Source organism: Lissotriton vulgaris, chromosome 5 (genome assembly GCF_964263255.1).
Source record: "Lissotriton vulgaris chromosome 5, aLisVul1.2, whole genome shotgun sequence".
In the NCBI taxonomy this organism is placed as follows: domain Eukaryota; kingdom Metazoa; phylum Chordata; class Amphibia; order Caudata; family Salamandridae; genus Lissotriton; species Lissotriton vulgaris.
The window spans coordinates 1,931,407,331-1,931,422,269 of record NC_141693.1 but is presented as its reverse complement, the minus strand read 5'-3'; the positions used below and the strand labels follow the sequence as shown (position 1 = coordinate 1,931,422,269).

Below are 14,939 nucleotides of genomic sequence, written 5' to 3'. Positions count from 1 at the left end.
CCTTCAAGATGGAGGCTCCTCGGCTGCAGTGCGGCGCCCCTTAGCGTTTCACTCGCCGTCCAACTGAGTTGCGTCCGCACTTGCGGCTACAGTAGGCCGAAGGCAGCACAACGCACCGAGATCCGGATGGCACCGAGGTGGTGTCCAGCAAATTGCCGCACTGGTGTGGCCATCCTACAATGCTGCGCCGAAAGACGGCGTGTCCAGCTGAGTTGCGGTCACTCTTGCGGTACAGTGACTCGAACGCGCCGAGATCCGGATGGCACCGAGGTGGTGTCCAGCAAGTTACCGCACTGGTGTGGCCATCCTACAATGCTGCGCCGAAAGTCGGCGTGGGGTGCCCCGTTGGCTTATGAGGTGATGTCAGTAGTGGACCGATGTGTAAATAGGTCGGAACCAGCACAAGGCGCCAAGATCCGAATGGCAAGTTCTGGATGTTGAGTGCCATAGTTGAGAGTTCTGAGCAGTGCTTGTAAGACTATCTGAAGTTTATTATAAGAATCAGACTAAGTTGAAGACTGTCTGAAGCTTATTTGCACCTTTTGCAGCTTCACTATTGCCCAAGGTGGTGTCCAGCAAATTGCTGCACTGGTGTGGCCATCCTACAATGCTGCGCCGAAAGACGGCGTGTTCAGCTGAGTTCCGGTCACTCTTGCGGTACAGTGATTTGAACGCGCCGAGATCCGGATGGCACCGAGGTGGTGTCCAGCAAGTTGCCGCACTGGTATGGCCATCCTACAATGCTGCGCCGAAAGACGGCGTGACCAGCTGAGTTCCGGTCACTCTTGCGGTACAGTGATTCGAACGCGCCGAGATCCGGATGGCACCGAGGTGGTGTCCAGCAAGTTGCCGCACTGGTGTGGCCATCCTACAATGCTGCGCCGAAAGTCAGTGTGGGGTGCCCCGTTGGCTTATGAGGTGATGTCAGTAGTAGACCGATGTGTGAATAGGTCGGAACCAGCACAAGGCGCCCTGCACTGTTGAGCTTTTTTCAATGCCTGTTTTTTGTTGTTTCCCCTCCATCAAAAACAAAAAAAATATATAAAACTGTACAAAAATACAAAAAAATGTTTAGAAAAGCAGTGCTTGTAAGACTGTCTGAAGCTCTTTTGCACCTGCTGCAGCTTCACTATTGCCCTGGTGTGGCCAAAGATCGCCCATGACATAGGCGGCCGGCTCCCGAGGTCCGGCGGAACTTTTTTCCTTTTCCTTTCTGCTTGTCCCACAATCCGTTTCACCTGAAGACACGACCAGGCTCCTGAATGTGTGCAGGGGGACGCTATTGATTGAATGAAAATGGCGACTTGACACAAAGCTGACTCAAGCGTTGCTGTTGATGCTATACAGACAAAAATTGGTTTTCAGTTTGTACATTCTTCAGGATTTTTTTTTCCATCCAAGGCTGATTGAGAGTTTGTAGAAAAATGGCTTCAGATTTTCCACATATTACTCTTCAACATTCTTCCTAAATGTAACAATGTGAGATTCACTAGGAGAACGGCTGTTTATCTTTCCTTTCAAAATGCTGCCAACAATATTTTCTGAATGGAAGACACCATCTTGTAGCATAAAGGGCCGAAAGGAGTTCTGGTCTGGCCGATTGTTGGTGGAGACATTTTGACTATATCTTGGACCTGCCCGGCCTCGCCCAAAATGGCGCCGGTATAAATGGGACTCGTAACTCCTTGCCCGCAAATGTATATCTAGAAAATTTTATTGTAAGTGGCCCTGTGTTATTTTAATTACAAAATGTACGTCCACCGATTCCGCAACTGTTAGACACCTTAGTTCTTGTAACCTAATGGCCCGCTCGTTACGTTCCTCTACAGTGTAAATGTCTCCTCATCATATACGATTTCAGTTTGCTCCGTGGCCGGCCCACGTGGTTATAGGCCCGTATTTGTATACTGACATTTTCACAATAAAGGTTTTTAAAACAAAACACGGTAGTAGTATTTAGATTGGTAAAGTTTTTACTTTTAGTCACTGTTTTCGAATCAGTAAAAGGCAAGTGAAATAAAGCAGTCCAATTACATGACGGATAAAAGGTATAATACGTAGGAACGCAGTAAAGATAAATGGTCAAGGGCAGTTGTGTTTTCCACTCCTGCAACATAAAGTGATCGATAAGAATCTGATAATCAGGCGTATCGGCGACTAAGACAGCAGGCCGAGTCTCTTTTACTCAACGGCTCCGTCATGGAACGAAGAAACGCCCTTTTTCTCGAAAAAGGAATATATTTTACTTGCAGGACAGTTGTAAATTTTCCGGGAAAGTACATTAGCCTGGAATATTATAACATATATGTTTAAAAAAAAAAGTTCGAAATCAATAAAAAGCGTATTTTTTAGGTCATATGACCAAGCTTTTCATTATTAAAATAACAAAAGTAAAATGAACCAATAAAAAGTTTTATTAACAAGTCACATGACCTGTTATGCTTACGTTACGCGCTGCGCGCCGCGCCCCGGATCACTTCCGGGTGCGCTAACGCGGCGTGTCATATAACGCATTACGCGACAACGTAGGTCAAGAATATAGTCAAAATGTCTCCACCAACCAGCGTTCGGAACACAACCCCTTTCAGCAGTCCAAAAAGTTCTGTTAAATGACAACAGAGGGGACAGACAACAAGAACCATCAGTCAAAGAGGGGAGGGCAAGTTCTTCTCTTCCGGGTCATGTTGGGGCGCTACCGGAACTGATCGAATTGGTAGACTACAGTGTTTCTGGATGTTTCAGACTAAAGCTGGCGTCAGCATGAGAGCACTACCATCTCGTAGCTCATCGTGGCCATTTCACGAGCAGACATGGCAGCCACTCCCCACCAGAAGCCTGCGGGAGTCGGGGGCCCCCAAGACTTTTGTAGAAATTCAAGGCTGAGGGGACGCTTTCGAGAATGGGACCCAAGCCCTATCAGGGAAGCGTCCGAGTTCCAAGGTGTCCCAGGGCCATTTTAGTGGACCAGGCCTAAAACCGAAGAGCCGGCCGCCATTTTGAGAGTCCTGTGGCAGCCGCCTATCGCTGCACCGCAAGAGCGGGAGCAACTTAACTACATGGTGAGCGAGACGCTGTAGTCGCAAGAGCGGGCGGTAAACAGCTGAATGGCGGAAGAGGCACAGTGTAGCAAAAGCGGGCGGAATGGCAACTAAAACGGTAAAGGGGCGCCCCACTACAGCGTGTCTTCAGGTCAAACGGATTGTGGGACAAAGTCCAGAATAGAAGAGTCATCAAAAGGCAAAAAGTTCCGCCGGACCCCGGGAGCCGGCCGCCTATGTCGGGGGCGATCTCAGGCTACACCAGTGCTATAAGACTTGGGGAGGGGGTCGGAGCCAAGCGTCTTCTCCGAGTCCGTGCCATCACACCGCCCCTCGGGGGCCTCCGTCAAGCGGTTTAGGGAGGTACCATATAACATTGTTTTCAAATGCAGTCAGGTCCACAAACGACCCTCACTTACTTTGAGAATAGTGAAGCTGCAGTAGGTGGAAATAAGCTTCAGACAGTCTTACAAGCACTGCTTTTGTAAACATTTTTTGATTTTTTTGTATTTTTGCACAGTTTTATATTTTTTTTTGTTTTTGATGGAGGGGAAACAACAAAGCACAGGCATTGAAAAAGGCTCAAACTCAGAACTCTGAACTATGGCACCCAACATCCAGGACTTTCCATCCGGATCTTGGCGCCTTGTGCTACTTCCGACCTATTCACACATCGGTCCACTACTGACATCATCTTATAAACCAACGTTATGTAAATAGTTATTTAATAAAATGTTTTACCCTGTTTCTTTGCTGGTGTGTTGTCTATATTTTTAATATTTGCATAGGGTTTGTCGTTATTTTGGGCGGGATGGGTGACGGAGCCGAGCTGTCTTGCAGCCCTCATGGTGTGGAGCTCAGTTCATCTCACTATTTTCGTATTTCTCATGAAGGGTTGTTCCTAATATTTCTATTTTAGCGAGGTCAAAAAGAGATCCAATTAGTGGCCTACTGATTTTGCTCGATTCCATTTGTTTTTTTAAACGATTTTTCACTATCTGCAAAGACTAAACAGAGTATTGCGACTCTGTGCTTGTTTGTAAATAGAGAATGAACTAAAGAGAACCAATTCTAAAACAGTAAATGTTTGGATAACAATCAATCAAATGGAGAGAGAAGCAGGCACGACGGATTACAACGGGGTAAAGGCCTGCGTTAACTACCCTTCACTATCTACAAAGAGAGAGTATTCCTAAGAGAAAAGAGAGGGGAAGGGGGGTGCAGCGTTCAAAGCACATCAGCGTGCATAAATACGAAAATGTTTTTATCTATCACGTACTTGACATTTTAAAGCTTTTCATATTTTCTATTAAAAAACCATTGAAATTCACTGAAAAAACCATAGGTTATAGTCTATATATAGTTAGGAATTTGCATTTACAAAACCTTGAAAATTCAATGAAAAAACCATTGGTTTTAGGCCATATATAGTTAGGGATTTGCATTTACAAAACCTTATTTTACTCGCATAAAACCATTGAAATTCCATATATAGTTAGATGCGCTAACTATATATCGCGCACCCGCAATCCACTGCTGATGATGTCACATATTACATCATTCATGACATGGTTAGTGACATCACTGATGACATCTCAAATGACATCACTAGCACTAGCATCACTAGCACCACAAGCAAGTAAGCAAGCTAGCGGCTGTTGGAATAAAACACTGTGGAGGGTTCCCCGTGAGGCGGTGAGTGAACATTCGTGGCGGTGAGGAGGAAAAAGGCATTGTACGGAGGGCGGTGTAATTGTATCGTCCTCGCGGCACTACATAAACGAAAGCATTTACGCTTAAGCAACAGAGACTGAACTCGAGATGTCGGATGACACAGTTAAGGGGCGGGAGGCGGCTTCGCTAATTTTATTCACCAACTTGCCGAAAATTCCTCAAAGAGGAGCTTCTAATATACCTGGCATAACGGGGGCTGCACAATTACAACCCCCATCGGATGAAATGAAAATAAAGGCATTAATGAAACGCCTGGAAAAAGTGATGAAGAATGAAGTCACCAAATGGTGGGAACACAAATCATTGACTATGTATATAGCAGAGGAACGTGTTCCACGAGGCTTACGCATATTATTGGCACCTAATTATGAGAAACCCCACCCAGAAATGCTAAAAAAATGGGGGAAAAGCTACTTGGAGGCTTCAAAAAATTTAATTCTTATACTAATAGAATATGCTGAGATAGACCGTGATATTCTGCTTAAAGAGTTGGCAACCATTAATGAGGAATTACTCAAGTTTGAACCAAATGATTTAATCACCTCATTAAGAAAGGATATTCAGGAGAGAGTAAATGGACATGAGGAAAAAATCAAAACCCGTAAAGCGTGGAAATTTGCACGTGATAAAGATGATTACGAGCATGGAAAAATCTACACGTTTGCACGCAAGTTTGAGGATGCCAAACGCTTGAAAATCAATCAAAACAAGGCATTACGGCAAACTGACGGTGGAGCATCCTCAAGCCAACTAGGTACAAGAGAGCAACAAAGAGAGCATGTGCCTAGCACAAGTGATTCCAACTCTAATTTGAGCAGTTTTGACAGCGAGAATTCGATAACTGGTGAAGATGGGGATGAGCCTGTATTGGTTCTTGATGTGGGCGAAGAAATTGATTTTTTAGTCAACGCCCGACTGCAAACCTTGCGTCCACGCAATCAGCAACAAAAACAGCAGAAAAAAGGGCCAGAATCAATCGACGCAGGAAAGAGCGACGCCGAAAAAATAGATGCAAGAAACAACAACAAAAAGAAAAAATTCTGGAACAAGAAGAAAAATCAAACGAAAAAACAATAATCAATCTCTCATCCCAAACATTAACGATAGCGGAACAGCAATTACTCAGTCTTGGGTTAACATACTGTCCCTTGACGGACTTCAATTACTCAACCACGAGAATAGATATATTCCGCTATATTCGAAAGCTCAAGCTGTCTAAATTCTTTAAAATCAAGCAGAATTCAAGCACAATGGAACCAGACTCAGCGATGTCAACCACTTCTAATCTCCAAGCAAGTGACGTAAGAGGATTACTCACTCTGTGCCAGTTGGACCAAGATACAAATGACATGGATGATAATATGTCGACTCAGGAAGAACTAAGATCTGCTGAAATCCCACAGATAGGAGCAGGATCGAGCCCATTCAAACCGTCATCCACATTTATGCCCATCATGCCTAAGGATGCAATAGATTCATTTCATGATGTGGTAATATCAGATTTGAAGAAATTACACCACCAGGTGAAACATCGTGGCAGGATTAAACATGACAAGGAAAAACAATACTGGGACTTTGTATCTAAACTAAAAAACGACCATCGCAACATAGTGTGCAGTTCCGACAAGGGCGGCAATATTGTTATATGGCCACAGGAACAGTATATTGCTGAAGCAATCAAACAGCTTTCGGATCCGTCATGCTACACAAAAGCAGATGTCAAAATGTACGACAAAGCAAGGGATAAATTGAGAAAACTTCTCCTTCAATACAAAAGGGAGGGTTTAATCTCTATTCAAGAATTCAAATTCCTGCATGTCGAATTACCCTGCATGGCTCGTTTTTATTTAATACCAAAAGTTCACAAGGAAGTAACACCCGTACCGGGAAGGCCAATCATCTCAGCTATAGACAGTATGGGTGAACACCTTGCTCAGTATATTGACTATTTCCTGCAACCTTTGGTGGTGAAACTGCCGACATATATCAAAGATACGGGACATTTTTTGAACAGAATCCATAACACCACCTGGACAGATAACTCTCTGCTAATTACGCTAGACATTGAGGCTCTATATACGAGCATAGAACATCAGAAAGGTTTGAAGGCCATGGAGTTCTTTTTGGGGACCAGGCCGGTTGATTGTTATAACCATAGCAAAATGCTCGTTGCATTAACAGCATGGAGCCTCAACAATAATTTCTTCATGTTTGGCAAAGAAATATATCTTCAGCAGAGAGGGGTGGCGATGGGGGCCTGCTTCTCCCCGAGCTACGCGTGTCTTCACGTGGGGTTTTGGGAGAGGCAGGTCCTCATGGGAACTTTACAAGAGATTTTTAAAGAACATGTCCAGATGTGGGTAAGATTCATAGATGACGTGTTTTTAATTTGGAGGGGAGATGTTTCCAGTGCACTTGCGTTCATTGATCAACTTAATGACAATGATTATAATCTAAAATTCACTCACCATATCAGTGAACAATCAGTTGATTTTTTAGATGTAAGGGTATATCACAAACTGGGCAAAATTGCAACCACCCTTCATAGAAAGATCACTGCAGGCAACGCAACTCTGCACGCCAGCAGTTCTCATCCGCAGCACACTATAGAAAACATCCCCTATGGAGAACTGCTCCGTCTAAAAAGAATTTGCAGCAGTGAGGATGAACTAGAGAGATGCACTAATGAAGCACTCAGCAGATTCAGGAGGAGAGGGTATCATGCAGACACCTTAAAGAGGGCAGTTCAAAAGGTCAATAGTAAATCTAGGGAATGCCTTCTTCAGCAGAACAGTGATAAACCAACCACCGAAACGAATTCTGCAGAATCTGAATTAAGATTCATCACACCGTACAGTTGCCAGAATAGGAAAATTAGATCAATCCTTACTAAGAGCTGGCCGATACTACAAACTGACAATGTGATAGCATTTGACCTCCCTGACAACCCTAAAATCACTTTCAGGAGAGGACCAACCCTCCGAAATCATGTTACCAATGCGTTTCCCGAAATCCTCAAACCGAAAAATTGGTTCCCGCAACATCAGGGCTTTTTTAAATGCTCTAGTTGCCGGGCATGCAAGTTTGGTGTAAACACCAGTACTTACATGACTCCCTTCAGTCCCACGCCTGTCAAAATCAAAGGCAAATATGATTGCAGAACGGAGTTTGCTGTGTATGTCCTGACGTGTACTTGCGGCCTGCGGTACGTTGGAAGTACTCGGCTTGCGGTGCACGCCAGGATTTTACAGCATCTCCGGGCAATTGTAAATAATGATAATGCCTACCCAGTGGCGAGACATTTCAAGAGTGTCCACAATAATAATTTGGAAAGTCTCAGCTACTTTGTCCTTACCTCTGTGCCTCGTCCTCGTAGAGGAGGAGACAGAGACAAACTACTCCGCCAACTGGAATCCAGAATGATATTAGAGTTAGACACTAAGGTCCCAAATGGGTTGAACACCACTGAGGACCTATATCATTTCCTATAAAGTCACTATACCTTATATACACAAGCCTCAACATAACATCTGGTATCAGGAGGCGTTGTGTATCTTTTTGCCCAAAGATTTATTAATGAAGTCCGCCTCCCCATGCAGACCACTATAATTAATTCACTAAAGTTAATTAACACCCCTTTTTCTGTTTTTTAGTAAGTTGTCTTACTTTCCTTCACCTCGCCCCTTGTATATATTTCACGTTTGAACTTTGAATCAAATTTACCATCACTGTATGGTGAAATATGATGCATGTAAAACTACCATATTCAAAGTCAAACAATAATTCATGATTTTGTTTATTTATCTTTATATGTTGTTACTCACTAGATGTTGGGGACACAATCCCAGTAATTTTGTTGGGATAATTACACTATCAGACGTAGGAAAACTGTTTGGGAAAATAGAGGCTGCCATCAGTAGTTTGATGTCCTCTTAGCCAGCACAGTTAGGTGGGGTTGCCATCTTTTTCTAACGATGTCCCCATCTACTTATAAACAGGGTATGAATTATTTGATTTTCAGGTAGTTTTGTATATATTTGTACAGTATTTATTGAGTATCAAAATATCGTCCACTGAACATAGTTTCCCCAACACAGATGTACATATGAAATATGGTCGTTTGTATATAGAGTAAACTGACGACAATTATTTGTACATATATGAGTGACAATAATCTTTATAGGTGTATATGTATATTCCTGTACAGATTTTGAGTAATCAATAGTGTCAACATATTTAATTTAAAATGTGGGTTAGTTCGTGACATAATTATGATATTTACTTTATTCAATCTATTTCTTTACTGTTGATATATATAAATGATAGAATCTGTACTACTTTTGTCCTTGAAAACTTTGAGAAATTTGTGACATTAGGCATTTATGCGGTTAGAATCTATGTCATTATTTTACTTAAAATGAATTTATTCGGAAATCAAATTTTTACTGTGTGTCAGGCAATTTTAAGTCACATTAATTTCATGTGTCTTCATTTCCCTCTTTTCCCGAACAATTGCCAGAATATATGTAGTGATAGTATGTTGTCCATGTCTATAGGTGTCACATGGTTTGCACACGCAGTTTAAAAAGTTCAGGTGTGAGGGGTTTTAATTGACTGTGATCAAGGGCATCCCGCCCGAAACGCGTCAGTTTTCTTTCTCTGTTAAGCGTTGCTTAATAAAACTCTTGCCTGAATACTGGATTCGTGGAGTTGCCTGCTTTCCTGGGGATCCGGGGCGGCAGTCTTGCTTCTTGTTTTCGAGATATATATATATATATATATATATATATATATATATATATATATATATATATATATATATATAAACACACACTGCGATGGCGTGCTTCAGCCTCTTGGAACGGCAGGCTCCCAACGGGGTTCGCCAGCCCCTAATATAAACAACACTCCTGGTTTACTCTCCTTTTCTTGAAATAACCAGAGTCGGGGCCCCAATGCAGTTAAACGGTGCTTCAGGTTTATTAGGCAAGAAAAACCCAACGCGTTTCGAGATCAGCCGATCTCTTGCTCACGGGTGGTGCTTACGTGTACCATCATTCTTTTAAAGTGAACATTACCGTGTTTACACACTCACACGTGATCTATAGACATAAAAAAGTTATTTTCGTTGCTACAATGTCCTTGATAATTAACAGTTTTAAATTCATTTTAAACTTTCCTTGGCATTTTAGTCATGCTGTCATGAAAGAACGAAATAGATACAAATTATAGTACCCGAAAGGCAACAAAATACATTTAGCCCAAGTGGGCTCAAGGTACATTTGCTAAAGTAGCGATGTCCTCCTCTTTTTTTCAGGAACTGGATGGAAACTTTGATCAAGCCCACTGGGGCGAAATTATTGGGAGTTACCCGCAGGGCATTGTTTGAAATATGTGACACTAGCCCACATGGGCGATAACTTGAAATCAATGACATCATGTGACTATTGGGAGTGTGCTATAATATTCACGAGTCAGAAGTATACTGGGACTAAATGAACATTGTTGCCTTTGGATATTAGCCCACATGGGCGATAGTTTGACACCAGAGACACTGTGTTAACATAGAGAGCAAGTTGAAAACTGATGTACCTTGAGCCCACTTGGGCTAAATGTATTTTGTTGCCTTTCGGGTACTATAATTTGGATCTATTTGTACACGTAAGCTCCACCCGTGAGCAAGAGATCGGCTGATCTCGAAACGCCTTGGGTTTTTCTTGCCAAATAAACCTGAAGCACCGTTTAACTGCATTGGGTCCCCGACTCTGGTTATTTCAAGAAAAGGAGAGTAAACCAGGAGTGTTGTATATATATATATATATATATATATATATATATATATGTATATATATATATATATATATATATATATATATATATATACACACATCAGAGGCGCAACTAGAGCCAAATTTCGGGGGGGCTAAGAAAAATTTTTGGGGGGACTGAAACTTTAAGCAATAGGCAGAGTGGAGCTGCAGGGGCTCTTAGAAGGGGTGAAACAACAACGAAACCTCATTAACCCTTTGCATGCTGATGACGGAACGGCTCCGTCATCAGCTGCGGGTGCGCTGTGCTGATGACGGAGCGGTTCCGTCATGGCCCGCTCGCTGCTCATGCGCGGCGCGAATTCCGCGCCTGCGCTGAGCGTTCTATTGAGCGGGCGGGCCATGACGGAACCGCTCCGTCATAAGCACAGCGCCACCGACGCTGGTGACGGAGCGGTTCCGTCACCAGCATGCGGCCGCCGCGCGGCCGCCCCGCCCCCTTAGCACTGCGGCGGAATAGCCGCCGCAGTGAAGGGGTTAACATGCAAATGGTCTTTTAAAGACCTGTGAATTGGTCGGGTGCGGCTGTGTGTGTGCCGGGCCACACACGACGGGTGGGGGGACTGAAGCCCTGTGAGTCCAATGGGTGTTGCACACCTGATATACATATAATTAAACAACACAGTGGAAATTGTAATTTCATATGACTCAGAGTTTCCATAGGAAGAGCTTTTTTTGTTTGGTTAATAACGGTGGCTCAATTTTATGAATCATCATGAAATGTTCACCAAAAAAATGTACACCAAATTTGGCAGAAAATGTTCTTCTTGGGATTTGGTGGAAATCTCTTTAGCTGTTTTGGAGAAATTAAAGGTGTAAAAATGTTGAAATGTTAACAATACCTAGGGCTGCGGGACAAACAAAAGAATACCGATTGGCTAGTCCTGCTGGAACAAACAATGTGATTGGCTGCTTGAAAATGAAAAAAAAAGTGGCGGCTGACTTTGTCCTGAGGCTAGGTCATAATGCACAAGGCCAAATGCCGTGGAGCATTAACCGCCCGTGGGGCATTGGTCGCAGGGCTTGGCGGGAGGTTGGCTGCACATTAAAATAAATGGAAATGAATTTATAAAAGAAAGGTTAAGGTAGAGTTATACGTAAGGTAATAAGATTTTAAATAACATTTTAAAAAATCATAGAAATTCTTTGAAATAAACATAGGATGAAGTGGAGTTATATGTAGGTCTTCTAATAATAAGAAATCCATTATTAGATTTTTTTTAAACCTGAAATTCAACAGTTATACGTAACTGACATGAGGATAAATTGCACCTTTATGTTTGACGCACTTCCTATAGCCTCAAATATTACATCTCTGATGAAATCTAGAGCACTGCAAGTTATACGTGCATCAGTTACGTAGAAAGTTTGTTTTTGGAGTGAATTTCTACGGTTTTTTAATGCAATTTAAAATCTTACTACTTTCCTAATGTATATCGCTCCACTTTATCATTTGATTTTTCAGTAAAACTTTTGGGACTTTCATGCAGTTCTCTGTTGTATTATTTACATTCTCTCCCATCCCCCCAATATACAGCACGAGACAGCCCTCTTGGGCCTGGGTAATTTCAGTGTGAGTGGCACATTCTGCTCTTTCAAAAGAAGCGCAATCACACACAAAGTAGTTCCTTCCAGTGCCAGGGTCTAGTAAGGCAATGTGTGCTCTTGGAAATCAAAATGAAAATGTTCGTTTTTAAACAATGTATGTATTGTAAATTGGCGAGGGCTTCGCAGCTCCCCAACAGTAAAGCTTTACTAAAACCTTGAAAAACACAAGCACTTAAAAATGTTGTAAATATGTAATCTATGCCTTTACGATCCTAATGTGTTTTTGAGTTTTGTGTGACTGCCACCTATTGTTTTATTTTACTTTTTCATCTATCTCATTTGTATCTGTAACGTGTAAGTATGTAAATTTCCTCGTGTAACGTACTTGTTTCTATTGCGAAGCTCTCTGACACCTTTGGATAAAGTCTGTGCTATATAAAATTGCATTAATTAAATAAATAAAAATAAACAGCCTGTGTCAGACCTAGGGTGACCAACTGTCCGTAAATTTCACGGACTGCCCGTAATTTGGGCCTCTTGTCCGTTGTCCGTAGGGGTTTCTTCCATGGACGTCTTTTGTCTGCAATTTCAGACATTGGCGTGAGCTGCCCGCTGCAAGCAGCCTGTAACGCTCACTGCAGGGGCCATCTCTCGCGCCTGCTGTGATCTGTGGCCTGCAGCAGCCCATCCCTGACCTGGCACAGACTGCTAATAGACCCATTATCATTCTGTATGCTGAACTACTTTTATTGTCCTGCATTTTGACCCTCTGGCTTGAATTTTTGCACTCACTGTCCTGAATTTGCACCCATGCCAGTTGGTCACCCTAGTCAGACCGATTGGCTTTGCTAGTGCTTGTTTGAGAAAGGAATGAAGCCGTCCAATTCGTTAACGCATTTTATCTGATATCATAAAACACCTTTTAGTGAAACATTTTTATCGCTGCTACCAGGGGCGGCCTTGGCATGTGCAAGCTGTGCACCTGCACAGGGCCACCAAACCCAGGGGCCACCACGCCAATTTATATATCCTTAATATAATAATCCTCTGAGGATGGATACAGATTTGCGTGGCGGCCCAAGGCAGGGATTTAGCGGCCTCTGGCTCTGTTCCACTTCCAAACTACTGATCCGCCCCTCTTCACTGGCCTCCACGCTCTGCCCTGCCCGGACTCTCTCTTCCGGGGCCCCCTACCTACGCTCCCTGCCAAGGGCCACCATGATCCTAGAGCCGCCCCTGCTGCTACCTTAAATTCCCAAGCCATTGCAATTGTAAAGAGGGAATTTTTAAAACGGGAGTGTCCAAGGCGCTATCCGAGTCGCAGCGCATTGCTGTTTAGTTGTGCTCCAGCGTGCGCTGTCTGCCGGTGCAGCGTGTGTAGGAGCTACCCTCACGAGCGCACAGCGTGACTTACCTCACTAGAGACTCACGGCATGCTCCCTCCACGCACCGTCCGTTCTCGACCTGTGCCAGCGACGCCTCTTCCTCAAATGTTGCTGTTCAGCAGAGCTATGATGAGACTCCACCCTTAATTATGTATTCACAATCACAGCAAAACACGATTTGCTTGTTAGTTTTGAGTCTGGCCTGACAGACGTAGCCCCTGTTCTGTACTTATTGTTAAACATCAGGTGTTTTATTGTTAAACATCATGTGTTTTATTGTTAAACATCATGTGTTTTTTTGTTAAATATCATGTGTTTTTTTGTCTTTCGGTCGGACCTTTCTTGCTGTTCCCTCTCCCTGTCGCTCCAGCCTTCTCTTTCCAGTCTCTCTGACCCCCACCCTCACCCCCGTCATTATTTGCATATATTTACCTTTGTGAGTGTTTCTTCATTTTTCCCTCCCGGGATCACAGTAGCATTGCGTGAATTTTATTTTACGTCCACGGGGCAGCGTTAAAGAGGGGGAGAGACGCCGAGCGAAGCGCAGGGAAGGCTGCTGGGGGACATCACGGTTTCTTCCGGTTCTTCTGCGGTTAATGTTTTGTGCATTTAGTTGTGTTTTTGTACCTAGAAAATCCACAAGAATTTCACCATTGCATTTGCGTTCCCCAATTCTAACTGACGAAGCAAAATCGATCTCTACAGATTTTCCAGAAGAGGCGTAGATCACAGGCGCGTGAGTCTAGCTGCTCTGAAACTACCATGCACCGCGCGTGCTCCCGGCCAGTTGTGAAAATTGCAGTTTGTAGGAGTTGCATTAAGTTAAAAGAAAGAAGCGCCCACCGGCTGGCTCTGCTGCTCGCATTCCTGGGCGTGTGCGTCACGGTGGCAAGATGTAACAGGTATGAGACGCCCATTCTCAGGGTGAACAAAAAAAATCTTCCTTCTGCAGCGGGAACATTCTTTACTGCCTTTGATGTAATGTCAAAGAGACTCGTTTCACTGTCTCATCATTTCACAACTGAAACATTTTCAATATGATACACAACGAAGCCATGCAGCTAACAACCATTGGCAATGGTTTATTGTAGGTGTAATGTTACTTGTTGTATTATATTTGTATTATATTTCTGGGTGCACTGACAGAATCAGCAAAATACCAGTGGGGCGGCACACTCTGCCAAGCACAGATTTTTAGCTTATGTGTTTTTAAGCCACGCCCTTCATTGCATCGGCCACGCCCCTCTGAGAGCCTCCAGTTTTTCATCCCACTCAAAGCCCTACTCGCAAGTAAGGAAGTGTCAACATGAGCTGGTCCGCCATTGCTGGTATATCTGTGGGCCTTCCTACATTGTAGATCTGGTAATTCTCTTCTTTTCTCCATCTGTTCAGATCTGGGGTGCTCA

General features: G+C 43.4%; 1 protein-coding gene across 4 annotated transcripts in view; it reads right to left on the bottom strand.

Moving 5' to 3' along the window:
• The window catches only part of LOC147717771 (N-acetyllactosaminide alpha-1,3-galactosyltransferase-like), a 151,326-nt gene extending 136,821 nt beyond the window's left edge, over positions 1-14,505 (bottom strand). Inside the window, exon 1 of one of the 4 annotated variants that reach the window (XM_086924562.1) lies at positions 13,563-14,505. The gene's annotated coding sequence lies outside the window, so the exon portion shown is untranslated. The remainder of the gene's footprint in view (positions 1-13,562) is intronic. The other 3 variants (XM_086924563.1, XM_086924561.1, XM_086924560.1) reach the window with 3 other exon arrangements.
• Between the last annotated feature and the right edge of the window lie 434 nt (positions 14,506-14,939).